The following is a 13,278-nucleotide window of genomic DNA, read 5'->3' as shown; positions in this document are numbered from 1 at the left end:
TATGGACGCGTGCATAAAACAGCGATATGTGATTGAATTCCACACTGCTGAAGAAATTGGGCCGATTGACATCCACTGGTGCTTGCTAAAGGTGTATGGAGTCGATACAATAGACGTGAGAAATGTGAGGCGATGGGTGCGACATTTTTAAGGTGGTGAAAAGGGTGTGCACGACATGCCAGTCCGGCCGACCCTACACAGCTGTCATCCCTCGCAATGAAGAGCATCTTGATCAACTCATCCATGCTGACTGGCGGATAACGACCAGGGAATTGTGTGTAAAGCTGAATGTCGCGTGTAATACCTTGGAAGCAATGTTGGAATATCTTGGTTATCGCAAAGTCTGCGCGAGAAGGTCCCCCCCAAAGCTTACAGAAGAACAAAAAACTCATCGCATGGAAATTTGTTGGAACCTGCTGGACCAATATGAAGTTGAAGGTCACAATTTTCTGAATAGCATCGTCACCGGAGATGAGACGTGGTGTCATCACTACGAGCCGGAATCCGAAAGACAGTCCTTGGAATGGCTACATGCGAATTATCTGTGGGGACATGCGAATTCTCCATCAAAGAAGAAATTCAAGACACAGGTGTTTCAGGCAAAGTGATATGCACAGTCGTCTGGGACTGCCACGGTGTATTTCTTTTGGATGTCCTGGAGCCTGGAGAAACTTAATTCAGCACTCTACAAAACGAAACTGACTAAGTTGAAAGACCGAATTTCCCATGTAAAGTGAGAGAAGAAGACCAACTTTCACCTGCAACATGATAACGCCAGGTCCTGCACCAGTTTTGCGACCGCGAAACTCATTGAAAAATTCGGCTGGACTGTCTTACCACATCTACCGTACAGTCCCGATTTAGCACCTTCAGACTTCCATCTCTTTTGGGATTCTGAAATTTGGACTATGTGGCTAACATTTTCAAGACTGGGACGCTGTTGTCAAAGCCGTAAGGAAGTGGTTAGCCTCGGCTGGTTCCGATTTTTACAAGCGCGGCGTGCAGGCTCTGGTTCATCGTTGGCAAAAGTGAATAACGAATGGTGGCGACTATGCGGAAAAATGACACTCTGTAACTGAAATATTGCTCTGTTTAACTGTGCTGTCGTGATTTACGTATCTCCTGTAGTTTCCATGAGTGAAAATAGGAGGCATTACTTTTGGAACAACCCTCGTGCTATCGGTATAAACCCGTCCAGGGGATAGCAGCGCCACCTGGCCAGGAATGAAGTGGCAGTGAGCGTGCTGTCCGTGCGTTGAACGGGGAAGGCGCGCGATCTATCTGAGGTTGATTGTGATAGCCCGGAGGCTCGGCAAGAGTATTTCAGAAACTGGAGTTCGAGGAGTGCTGTGGTGAGTGCCTTCTAAACGTGGTGAAACCACCTCCAGACGTCGTGGGGTTGGGCGGCCACCACTCATTACAGATGTCGGATGTCGTAACTGGGTAGATGGTAAAACAGAACAGGCGACGAACTGTGGCGGAACTAACATCAGACTCCAGCTTTTGCCAATGGGATGGTCAAGAAATGTAAGAAGCTTTACGAAAAATAAGGGAATGGACAGCAAAAACCCACTTCTCTGCATACAAAATACACATTTTACCATCACGAGGTTGCCACTGGACTGAAACTGTGTTACTTTGATTGGTCGGGGGCAACGGCCTTGCCGCAGTGGATACACCGGTTCCCATCAGATCACCGAAGTTAAGCGCTGTCAGGCGTGGCAGGCATTTGGATGGGTGACCATCATGGCCGCCATGTGCTGTTGCCATTTTTCAGAGTGCACTCAGCTTCGTGATGCCAATTGAAGAGCTACTCGACCGAATAGTAGCGGCTTCGGTCACAGAAAACCATCATAACGACCGGTGTGCTGACCGTACGCTCTTCCTACCCGCATCCTCAGCTGAGGATGACACGGCGGTCGGATGGTCCCGATGGGCCACTTGTGGCCTAACGACTGAGTGCTTGATTGGTCGACCCGTCCGCGTCATGGGCTTGGTGGGGCGACACAATGTCATTGGGTAAACAAAATTATTGGAGCGAAAACGCTACTGCCACACCTACACTAGCCGTGTAGCGGCATTATCTCTAGGCCTTAGAAGTAACGCAGAAAGGCAGAATTGTCGCGCTCATATTCCCAGGGCATGGCGAGACAGGCCTAGCGTTCACTGTTCGGCGTTTGGTCAGTTGCCGGCAGTGTATATACAAAAACGACGGAACAGGCCCCCAGTCTGGCTTCCGCAAAGACGTTTCTGTACACCAGGGAGACGTGTTTGACTTAATGAGAGCCACAGGACAAAGGAGACCAGAGATCTTATTGTGGTCCTCCTGAACCGCAAGCAGGATACAAACTTTCTCTCCCAGCACATATTTCCAAAGTCCACAAACGCTAAGTGCAAAATAGGGACCGAAACGTAAATTGATATCGAATAGCGGTATGTGACAGCAGTGTCGCATTTGATAAGGAAGATTAACGTTTTGTTCGTTTAGTATGCTTAATTGTCCAGCGATCCCCATTACTTAATATTTTAGGTGTACAGCTATGATGATGAAGTTTGGCATTCCCACGCCTTTTCCACTGCACGCTAGCACTGGTGACAGTGGATTTAGGGGCATGTTACCACTGGGAAATCACTCTGGCAGAATGTCAATCCAGACTTGTGGGTCCCAACGTTAATGTCCTATTCGAAATCATCCACTTTTCTTGTTTTACATAAACGCGATTGTGATCTAGAGGTGTTGTACCTGCACAGACATATACTAATACTTGTGAAAACTTTAATAACATCCAGAATGGATGACCTGAACGAATTTTAACCATGAGGCTATATAGGATGAACAAACTGTGACTAATGAAAATCCACATCGGGCCCGGACTTGATGGCGACTGCTCGCAGCAGGCAGGAGATCCCAGGTCGAGTTGCAGCCTTGCACAGATTTTTCATTAGTTACGCGGTGTTCATTGCACTAAAGGCAGCATTGTATGAGCGTACTTGCCTGATTTCATTTCACGTCTCTAGCTTTATTCAATAAATCTTCATTTTTCCATATCAGTGGTAATAATTCGATTGAGAGGACAATGTATAACTGTGAAGTTTCCTCTGTTTTGAAGGGGATTGATTTATCCAATTTTACATTTACTGGAGCTCGGCAGATAGCCGAAGTCATATCGCTGCATTAAGCAGTGCTATAGAATTTGATGGCAGCAAGCAGAAAGCTGTTTCCCACGGAGGCAGGGGTAGCAACAGGACCATATGGCGCAATAGTGATTCAGGAGAGAGGAAAGAGGGATGCAACCCACGAGAACAGGTATTAATCGGCAGTAAATACGTAGGGACACCACTAGTGTTCTGGCGCGTAACGCTGATTTTACTTTATTAAATATTAACGATTAAATTGCTTCTTTTACATAGCTGGTACTAGCAGAAGCCTACGAGTCATAAATCTGTACAGTAAACCAATAAATCCAAGAAACAAATGAATATTGTTAACTTACCGAAGATGCACGAAGGACTACCAAGTTTTATGATATAAGCAAGAGATTTCTGCTGTGCTCCGATCTCGCCAGGTGGTGATAGGATGTACTCTTTAGCCTGTTAATACGTGATAGTCGGCTTAACTATGATCTCGTATTTTGTTACCCTATTAAGGGGAAACAAATGGCTCTGAGCACTATGCGACTTAACTTCTGGGTCATCAGTCGCTTAGAACTTAGAACTAATTAAACCTAACTAACCTAAGGACATCACACACATCCATGCCCGAGGCAGGATTCAAACCTGCGACCGTAGCGGTCGCTCGGCTCCAGACTGTAGCGCCCAGAACCGCACGGCCACTCCGGCCGGCCTAAGGGGAAACATTTCCGAAAACTAATTTGTTGCTATTTTATGGTGTTCGCAAATAAATTCATCATAATGGCATCCCAGGACTATTTCATATAAATTGGATACCCACCCCCCTAATTAAGATTATGGGTTGGCTGCTTGCATCTTGTGAAGGTTTCTTTGTTGGTAACGTCACGTAGCGCTCTGTATGAAAATCACTGGCTGTGCTGTGTGAAGACTGTGCCTGGTTTGCATTGTTGGAATATTTGCTATTGTAGTGTTGGGCAATTGGATGTGAACAGCGCGTAGCGTTGCGCAGTTGGAGGTGAGCCGCCAGCAGTGGTGGATGAGGGAGAGAGATGGCAGATCTGGACGTGTGTCCATCAGAAGGAGTAAATTTGTAATACTGGATATCATGAATTGATGTATATATTATGACTTTTGAATATTATCAAGGTAAATACATTGTTTGTTCTCTATCAAAATCTTTCATTTGCTAACTATGCCTATCAGTAGTCAGTGCTTTCAGTAGTTAGAATCTTTTATTTAGCTGGCAGTATTGGTGCTCGCTGTATTGCGGTAGTTCGAGTACCGAAGATTTTTTTGAGGTAAGTGATTCATGAAAGGTATAGGTTACTGTTAGTCAGGGCCATTCTTTTGTAGGGATTATTGAAAGTCAGATTGTGTTTCCCTAAAAATATTGTGTTTCAGTTTAGTGTTGATCAGAATCAGTAAAGAGCGAAATGTCTGAGTATGTTCAGTTCTGCTCAGCTGTTTGAAAATCAAATAACGTAGATGTTTACCAGCACAGTAATTCATAAATTTTCCTAAGGGGATGTTTCACTACAAGACCTGCTTTGAGAGACAACATCTGCGTGAGCTTCACAAAGAAGAGAGAGCAGTATCCTGCGTGCCGATTCACTCAGATAATCCATGAAAGGGTCAACTCAGCTAGCAGTAGGATGTCTTGAACAGTACACTGTACACTATCTGTACTATTTCTTCGCAATCGCGGCTGAACTGAAAGACTCGTATGGTGGTTTGGAACAACGAGCGGAATTTGCACAACCAGTAAGTGGTTAAGACTACAGAGAGGTGGCGTTAAGGTATGCTAGAAGTGTCCTCTCTTACATAACAGGAAAGATCAGTCTTACACGAACCTCAGGCCGGCCGCGGTGGCCGAGCGGTTCTAGGCGATCCAGTCCGGAACCGCGCGACTGCTACGGTCGCAGGTTCGAATCCTACCTCGGGCATGGATGTGTGTGATGTCCTTAGGTTAGTTAGGTTTAAGTACTTCTAACTTGTAGGGGACTGATGACCTCAGAAGTTAAGTCCCATAGTGCTCAGCGCCATTTGAACCATTTTTGAACATGGAGATGGCGCTGTTGTATTTGACCACGAATGACACCTGTGGAATGCACTCGGCCACTCCGGCTGGCGATGGAGGAAGGGAGGAGGTAGAGAAGGGAGGGAGGGTGCCCGAGAGAAAAGACACAGGGGGTGGAAGGGGAAGATCAAAGCTGGTAGGAGTGGTAAATGGAGGGCATGAGGGCATCATCAGGGAGGGGGAGTTGCCGGAAGCCATCTCGGGCGAGGGTACGGGAAGTGGAGAGAGGTGGGACGTGGGAATATGGGCGTGGCAGCTGACGGGGGTGGGAGAGGATGGGAGAGACAAGCAGGTGAGGGGGATCGAGTTTCCAGGAGGTGTAGAGGATCCGTATCCATTCGAGGAAAAGGAGGAGATGTGGCAACGGAATGAGTTCGTACAGGATCCGCGTGGGGGAGGGGAGGCGGATGTGATAGGTGAGGTGGAGTGCATGGCGTTCTAGGATTTGAAGTGATTTGTAAAATGTAGGAGGGGCGGAGATCCAGGCAGGATGGGCGTAGCAGAGGATAGGGCGGATGAGGGATTTATAGGTGTGGAGGATGGTGGAGGGGTCCAGACCCCATGTGCAGCCAGAAAGGAGATTGAGTCGGGAGCGTGCCTCGGCTTGGATTGTCCAGAGATGGGGAGTCCACGAGAGGCGACGGTCGAGGGTGACGCCAAGGTACTTGAGGGTGGGGGTGAGGGTGATAGGACGGCCATAGATGGTTATATAGAAGTCAAGAAGACGGAAGGAAGGGGTGGTTTTTCCTACAATGATCGCCTGGGGTTTGGAAGGATTGACCTTGAGCAACCACTGGTTGCACCAAGTGGTGAACCAGTCAAGATGGGATCCCAGAAGTTGTTGGGAGCGTTGCAGGTTAGGGGCGAGGGCAAGGAAGGCAGTGTCATCGGCGTAATGGAGAAGGTGGACCGGGGGGTGGGGGTGAAGGCAGCGGCATGTCCACTGTATACAGAAGGTAGAGAAGAGGGGAGAGGACGGAACCTTGGGTCACACCGGTGGGGGGGTAGAATTTGTAGGAATCTGTGTTATGGATGGTGACATAGGAAGGACGTTGGGAAAGAAAGGGCCCGATCAGACGGACGTAGTTGATGGGAAGGGCAAAGATTTGGAGCTTGAAGAAGAGACCAGAATGCCATACACGGTCTTAAGCACGCTCAAGGTCGAGGGAGAGGAAGATGGCGGATCGACGGGAGTTGAGCTGTTCGGAAAGGAGATGAGTGAGGTGAAGGAGAAGGTCATTGGCGGAGAAGGACGGTCGAAAGCCACACATGGTAGCAGGAAGGAGGCGGTGCTGGTGGAGATGCTGGTGGATGCGTTGGGTAAGGGTGGATTCCAGGACCTTGCTGAAGACCGAGGTAAGGCTGATGGGGCGGTAGGAGGAGACAGCGGATGACGGTTCGTCGGGTTTGAGGAATATCAGGATATAGCAGGTTTTCCACAGGTCGGGATAATAGCCAGTGGACAAGACCACATTATATAACCTGGCCAGGGTGGAGAGGAAGGAGGCGGGAGCTTCTCGGAAGTGGCGACAGGTAACACGATCGTGACCGGGAGCGGTGTTGCGTTTCGTTCGCAGTGTAGTGATGATTTCCTGAGTGGTGATGGGGGCACTGAGTTCATTGAAAATGTCATTCGACAATGTTGATATTTAAAATATTGTCATTCGAAGGAGCGAGCATGATCATCGTGAAGAAATGGGTTTGTCATACCGTTACCTTTCTGTTCTTACAGATTATGGTTTTATGGCAGTAACGAATGTGTGGAACCAGTTGACAGAAGAGGATCATAGCGTACATCGAGCGGCTGCTGCGACACGCACTGTGACTGTTAGCGTAACGTCAAGCGCCGGCACGTCAATCGGGAAAGTGAGAGCAGGGAGGGCTACGAAGAAGACGTCAGCCAATTGCACGTTGACCGACCCCTATCCTGGACGACAACGCGACAGCAGCCGCCTCTATGCGAAGAGAACATAAGCTCTGCGTCCGACTGGCCGCGGCACAGTTCTGCAGGAGCTCCAAGACCAGCGACCTGAATAGAAGCGTCAAAGCTCATTACTTTGCTCGTACGTTCTATGTCGCTCAAACTTGGAATTGTTATACTGAATAAACTCGGTTATTTTGTCTGTCGCCCTTTGCTTGCGACACATCTGTGTAATATTCAAAGTTAAATATTGTCATTTTCTTTTCGTAATATAACTCATTAATACGATTTGCCTGAATTGTTGTCTAGCGATCCGAGAAAACAGGCTTCCTAGAAACCCCATATTCGACGACTAGTCAGGATTCAACAATAACCCCCCCCCCCCCCCTTGGAATATGTAACCACATTGCTCTAATGGTCATAACACGCCTTTCAGCTTCGTCTATTGTGCAGTACGGGAGCACTGCAAACGGTGTGGACCTGTCTGGGCAGAAGTCTCGACGTCATCTGTTTGGTCTGGAACGGGGTCAACCACGGTATTGTGTCGATCGCCATCGTACAAAAAACACAAACGCTTCACGCTGCAATGAAATGGCATAGTGGACAAACGTCAAATGAGATAGTTTGTGGTGCCATTGACAGGGAACTGCGATCTCGACGCCTACACACTGAGGGTAACTTAACAACAGCTGCTACGTCAGGAAGGATTTAGAACCCGATGACTCGCCATTCTCTAATATAACTCGGCATGCAAAACTCCAGGACGGCAATTTTTGGCTGTTTGTGGTGTGTAATATGTAGGTCTTTGTAGATGAGCGGATGGTACCAGTTATTCCACGACCAGTACGTTCGTATTAGATTCTAAGCATGTCTGATACATGAAATGCATTCGCAGTTCCGAATATGGGCAACCGTCAGCTGCAAAATGGAATGACAGCAATCAAAATTTGTACCGCACAGGGTATTGAACTCGGATATCCCACTTATCCCGACGTTCAGAATTACGATGCAATGATCCTTCGGACATGCATGCATGCACATTGCGTCGTAATTCTGAACAACGCAGGCACTGCAATACTGTGAGCATTTCTGTGGCATGAAAACCACAGATCACTTACTGTTGTGATCTTGTATATATTGTCAAGTTCCTAACGTTTTCATTTCGGTGAGATGTATTTTTAGAAGATTGGTGTTTAATGCCCAATAGACGACGATGTCCTTTTCTTATGTATCGTCTCGGCATTTGCCTTAACCTCCTTAGTCCTGAGCTTACATTTTATGAATGAAAAGTTTATTTTGATGGTTAGTGCTTTGTTATGGGACAAAATAAGACTAAAATACTGAATATAAAACAAACTGACGTGCTTCAATAAATTTTTAGGACATGTTCCAAGTGAATGATATTTATGTCAGGAAATAGCTGAAATATATGCCACACTCAGAAAACTCAGCGTTAAACACCTAAAAGTTATGAAAACAATGCCGCTGGAATGTGAAAATATAGATCGTTGCCGAAGGCAGACCTAGTGCTACTGGGGAAAAATATATCGCTAAATTGTTGTGATGAAATGAACAATCACTTATTTGAAGGTGCACGGTATATTAGCGTATTACACCATATTCTAAAGACATTCTAGTTAAACTATAAGAATTACTAAAACTAAACAGATATTGCCTTTATTTCCCGAAGGCATGCTGACACTGAGATAAATAACTTTCTTCAAGCAGATACTGCCACCTACTGGAAACCTGCAGAAACGAAAACACGTGATGCACAGAGAGCACGAAGTGTACAGTACATGCCACAAACGTGCACAGAAAGTTTAGTTTATTTCGTGTGCTAGAAAAGAGCTACATGTAGCACACCTACTACGTAAGGACAGAATAGGTCAAGTAAATTAGGGAAACCACGGAGAATCTGAATCTGCGTAGAGGGACGAGGATATGAACTGCGAGTCCGGTGTCTAATAACCACTGCACCTATTCGTTCGGTAGACATATTCTTGTTGGTGCTGCAGCTATCACAAGCGCTTATGTGCCCTGGAATTTATATTCTGGCGTTAAAAAGATCACCATTAGTGAAGAATTCGGGAAGTTTTGACCATATTTTGGAGAACGCGTATTGTAAGCCAACGTAAATCATGGCAGAAAGTAAATTAATTTTTGGATCTCGTCGAATCTGAAATCTTCAACACACTTAAGAACAACCTTAAAATACATCGGTGATTATAATTAAAGTTTAAGTTTCAAACTGCTGTAGAAATAACACCACTGGCTAGAATGACGTCAAATTTCAGCGGATATTGTCGGAGAAGGGGGAAAACGATGGCAGAAGAAAAATAAATAGTTACAAAATGTGGCAATAGATGGCGCTGTAAGCATCATAATTTAATAGTGATAGACTACAAATGAAAAATGAATCATACAACAATGCCTAAGGTGTACGTTTGACGTTAAACAAACTGTACTACTCAGTGTGTATGGGTGTACAGGTGTGATACTGTTGGTTATGTAAGCCCATCCACCATGGCAAGGTCATATCACATCGGATGGGTAAAATCGGTTTTTAATTGTTCTGAGGCCAAAAACCGCATAAAAAGCATCAATCAAAATCAAATCGGATTATTAATTTCCGTGTGACTGGTGCAAGACATGTTCAGTATGCTGTCCACCGTTTTCTGCAACAAGCTGAAATCGAGAAACAGCATGTTCCACAACTGATCGAAGTGTTTCCGCGGTCACGTTCAGAATGTGTTGTGCAATGCATGCCTTCAATACAGCTTAGTTTGCAGTCGGAACACTGAACACAACATCTTTCAGATATCCTGCCACACGGATTGAGATCAGGTGATCGGGACTGCCAGGCTGTAGGGAAATGGTGGCTGATAATTCTAGCATTTCCGAAATGGCGGTTCAGCAGCTGCTTAACTGGATTTGCAATGTGCGGAGGTGCGCCATTTTGCATAAACGCACATGCACGCTGTTGGAGAGCTGGAATGATGTGGTTGCGCTAAAGACACTCATAGCACTTACCAGTGACGGTACAAGTTACAGGACTGGAAGCACCTCTTCGAAAAAATATGGCCGTATGATAAATGATGCCGTAAACCCGCACCACACACTGACCTTTCCAGGATGAAGTGGTACTGATTGATTTGCGTGTGAATTTACCGTTGCCCATATTCAACAACTCTGTGTATTGACATATCCTGTCATATGGAAGTGGGCTTCGTCTGTCCACAAAAACTTCCACGGCCAATCATTGTCCACTTACATGTGAGCAAGTAATTCTAAATCAAAGGTCTCCCTTGGTGGCAAGTCAACAGGAAGCGACTCGTGCTCATGAGTAATTTTGAATAGATAACAAAGAAGGATGTTTCGTAGGATTTTACGTACCGTGCTCACGGTTATGACCAATAGTCGGGCAATTCTCCGAGCAATGCACGTTTGCACACGACCACTCGTCTCCTCTGCATTGCTGTGGCCACTGCTTTCACTGCCGTCGAATCAATTCGTTTCCTCCCTCTACCAGGTTGCACACCAAAAGAACCGTCTTTTCGAATTTCCGAATCATTTTGTCCAAACCCACAGCAGTCTTCGGACCAACGCCTTCATTGTCCGGAACGTCTGCAGAAATGGCTCTGAGCACTATGTGACTTTGCTGAGGCCATCAGTCTCCTAGAACATAGAACTACTTAAGCCTAGCTAACCTAAGGACATCACACACATCCATATCCGAGGCAGAATTCGAACCTGCGACCGTAGCGGTCGCGCGGTTCCAGACTGTAGCGCCTAGAACCGCTCGGCCACCCCGGCCGGCAACGTCCGCAGAGCGACGTGTGCACAGTCATCATTCTCGTAATACAGGTTTACAAGCACACAAGATCCTGCAAAGTCACCGACGCGGAAGGAGGAAAAGAATTTTTTTCACCAGCCTTCTGCGGTCTGGCCGGCCAGAGTGGCCGAGCGGTTCTAGGCGCTACAGTCTGGAACCGTGCGACCGCTACGGTCGCAGTTTCGAATCCTGCCTCCGGCATGGATGTGCGTGATGTCCTTAGGTTAGTTAGGTTTAAGTAGTTCTAAGTTCTAGGCGACTGATGACCTCAGAAGTTAAGTCCCATAGTGCTCAGAGCCATTTGACCCATTTTGAACCTTCTGCGGTCTAATTGTGTTGGTGAGCCAGTAGGAGGAAAAACCGTGTACCCGGCGTGTTTATACCAACTTCAGTGGGTCGTGCACATGGCAGGTGTTTTCATTTACGTAGTCTAACACATACAGCGCCATCTATTGATAATTTTTCACACTATTTTTTTCTTCTGCCATACGTGTTCCCCTTTCGCCGATAATATTCAGTTTGCAATTTGACGTCATTTTCACCAGTGGTGTTATTTTTACATTGTTTTGAATTATAATCACTCTGTACTTCTCGGGAACTTCAGTGTGCAAGTCGGGAAGGAAAAATGTAAGACTAATGTCGGCGTATATCCAGCGTACTAAAGAACAAACAGAAAAGGCGAAACACTGACCAGCACGTGTAAAATGTTCGAGTTGAAAGTAATGTCCACACATTTTCGCAAATTACTAATAAGTGACAAAACTTGGATATATCTAAGTCTGAACCAAGGAGACTTTCAAATGGATCACGTGGCCATATCTAAAAGAAATATGGTGGAAATAAAATACGTTTTCTCCCATCTAAACCAAAAAACACAGCAAAAAGAGGTGACTGGCATGAACTACAGGTACAAACTACTGAAGTTACTGAGAAAATTTTAGGATTCGCCAACAATAAAAAGAAGATTAAGTGAAATGAGGAGTGCGAAGAAGCACACGGACAAATAGCTAAAAAATGGAGTAAATGGAGATGATCACAGAAAGAACACTTGAAACAATTCAAACAACAAAGAAAAGAAACATCAAAACTGACCCGGAAATCAGAAGAACCTTTGGAATATCTCAGCTTATAGCAATATAAGAAAATTTCACCAAAAATATTACCAAAAATGTTTACCGAACTTTTAAAGATATAATAAAAGGTTATCAAGCACCAGGTATTTGTTTCAAAGATGAAAATGGCAAAAAATGATTAAATAACAAAGAAAATTATGAAATATTAGCAACATTTTTGACGTGATATTAAGCTCTCCAGCTCCAACAGTTAAACTCGAATTTCCAGCAATACCACAAAATCTGGAGGAAGATTTCTCACCAACATAGCTAAATATTAATGAAGCAAAAAAAAAAAAAAAAGTTCAAATGGTTCAGAGCACTATGGGACTTAACTTCTGAAGTCATCAGTCCCCTAGAACTTAGAACTACTTAAACCTAACTAACCTAAGGACATCACACACATCCATGCCCGAGGCAGGATTTGAACCTGCGACCGTAGCGGTCGCGCGGCTCCAGAATGTAGCGCCTAGAACCGCTCGGCCACTCCGGCCGGCTATTCATGAAGCCATCAGAACACTCAAAAATAACAAAGTAAGTGGTGAAGTCAGCTTTACAGAATAATCATTCAAAGGATCAGAACCAAAGGTATAAATGATCTACAATTGCTTTTTGAGAACTTTTGGAAAACAAAAAAGATTCCAGAAGTGTGGAAAATAGCAGTAATCTACCCGCTACATAGAAAAGGGAGACAAAGAAAATGTTAACAGTTACAGAGGAGTGTCACTTCTATCAATGGAATACAAAATATTATCAAAAATTCTTCTGGACAGAGTTGTAGAAACTTTAGACAATCAGCTGAAAGAATGGTTTTCAAAAATGAAGATTCTGCACAAAACAGATTTTGAACTTAAAATCAATAATTCGCCACGCAGTGTTAATAAGCAAACCTATAATAGTATCATTTACAGATTTCAAGAGAGTATTTGAATCAGTAGACAGAGAAACAAATCATTAAAGAATTTGGTGGTAAAACTAAATTATCGAAAATGATTCGTGAAACTTTAACAAATACGATACCTAAAGTTAGATGTAAGGGAGCCATTTGAAATAACAACTGGAGTAAGACTGTTTTTTAACTGGGTTTTAGAAAAACTTGTAAGGATCTGCAGTTCGGAGCTAAAGGTCAGGAAACTGAACCAATAATTCTGGAAAGGAAACAAATGGAATTAAGGTAAACTGTCTGGAATTTGCAAATGAT

General features: G+C 45.0%; 1 pseudogene; it reads left to right on the top strand.

The window, feature by feature from the left end:
* Positions 1–1,651: 1,651 nt before the first annotated feature.
* LOC126471976 (5S ribosomal RNA) lies at positions 1,652–1,769 on the top strand (annotated as a pseudogene).
* The last annotated feature ends 11,509 nt before the right edge of the window (positions 1,770–13,278 follow it).

The sequence above is a fragment of the Schistocerca serialis genome, chromosome 3 (genome assembly GCF_023864345.2).
Source record: "Schistocerca serialis cubense isolate TAMUIC-IGC-003099 chromosome 3, iqSchSeri2.2, whole genome shotgun sequence".
NCBI classification, from domain to species: Eukaryota; Metazoa; Arthropoda; class Insecta; order Orthoptera; family Acrididae; genus Schistocerca; species Schistocerca serialis.
The sequence above is the reverse complement of the archived record's forward strand: the minus strand, read 5'-3'. Positions and strand labels throughout refer to the sequence as shown.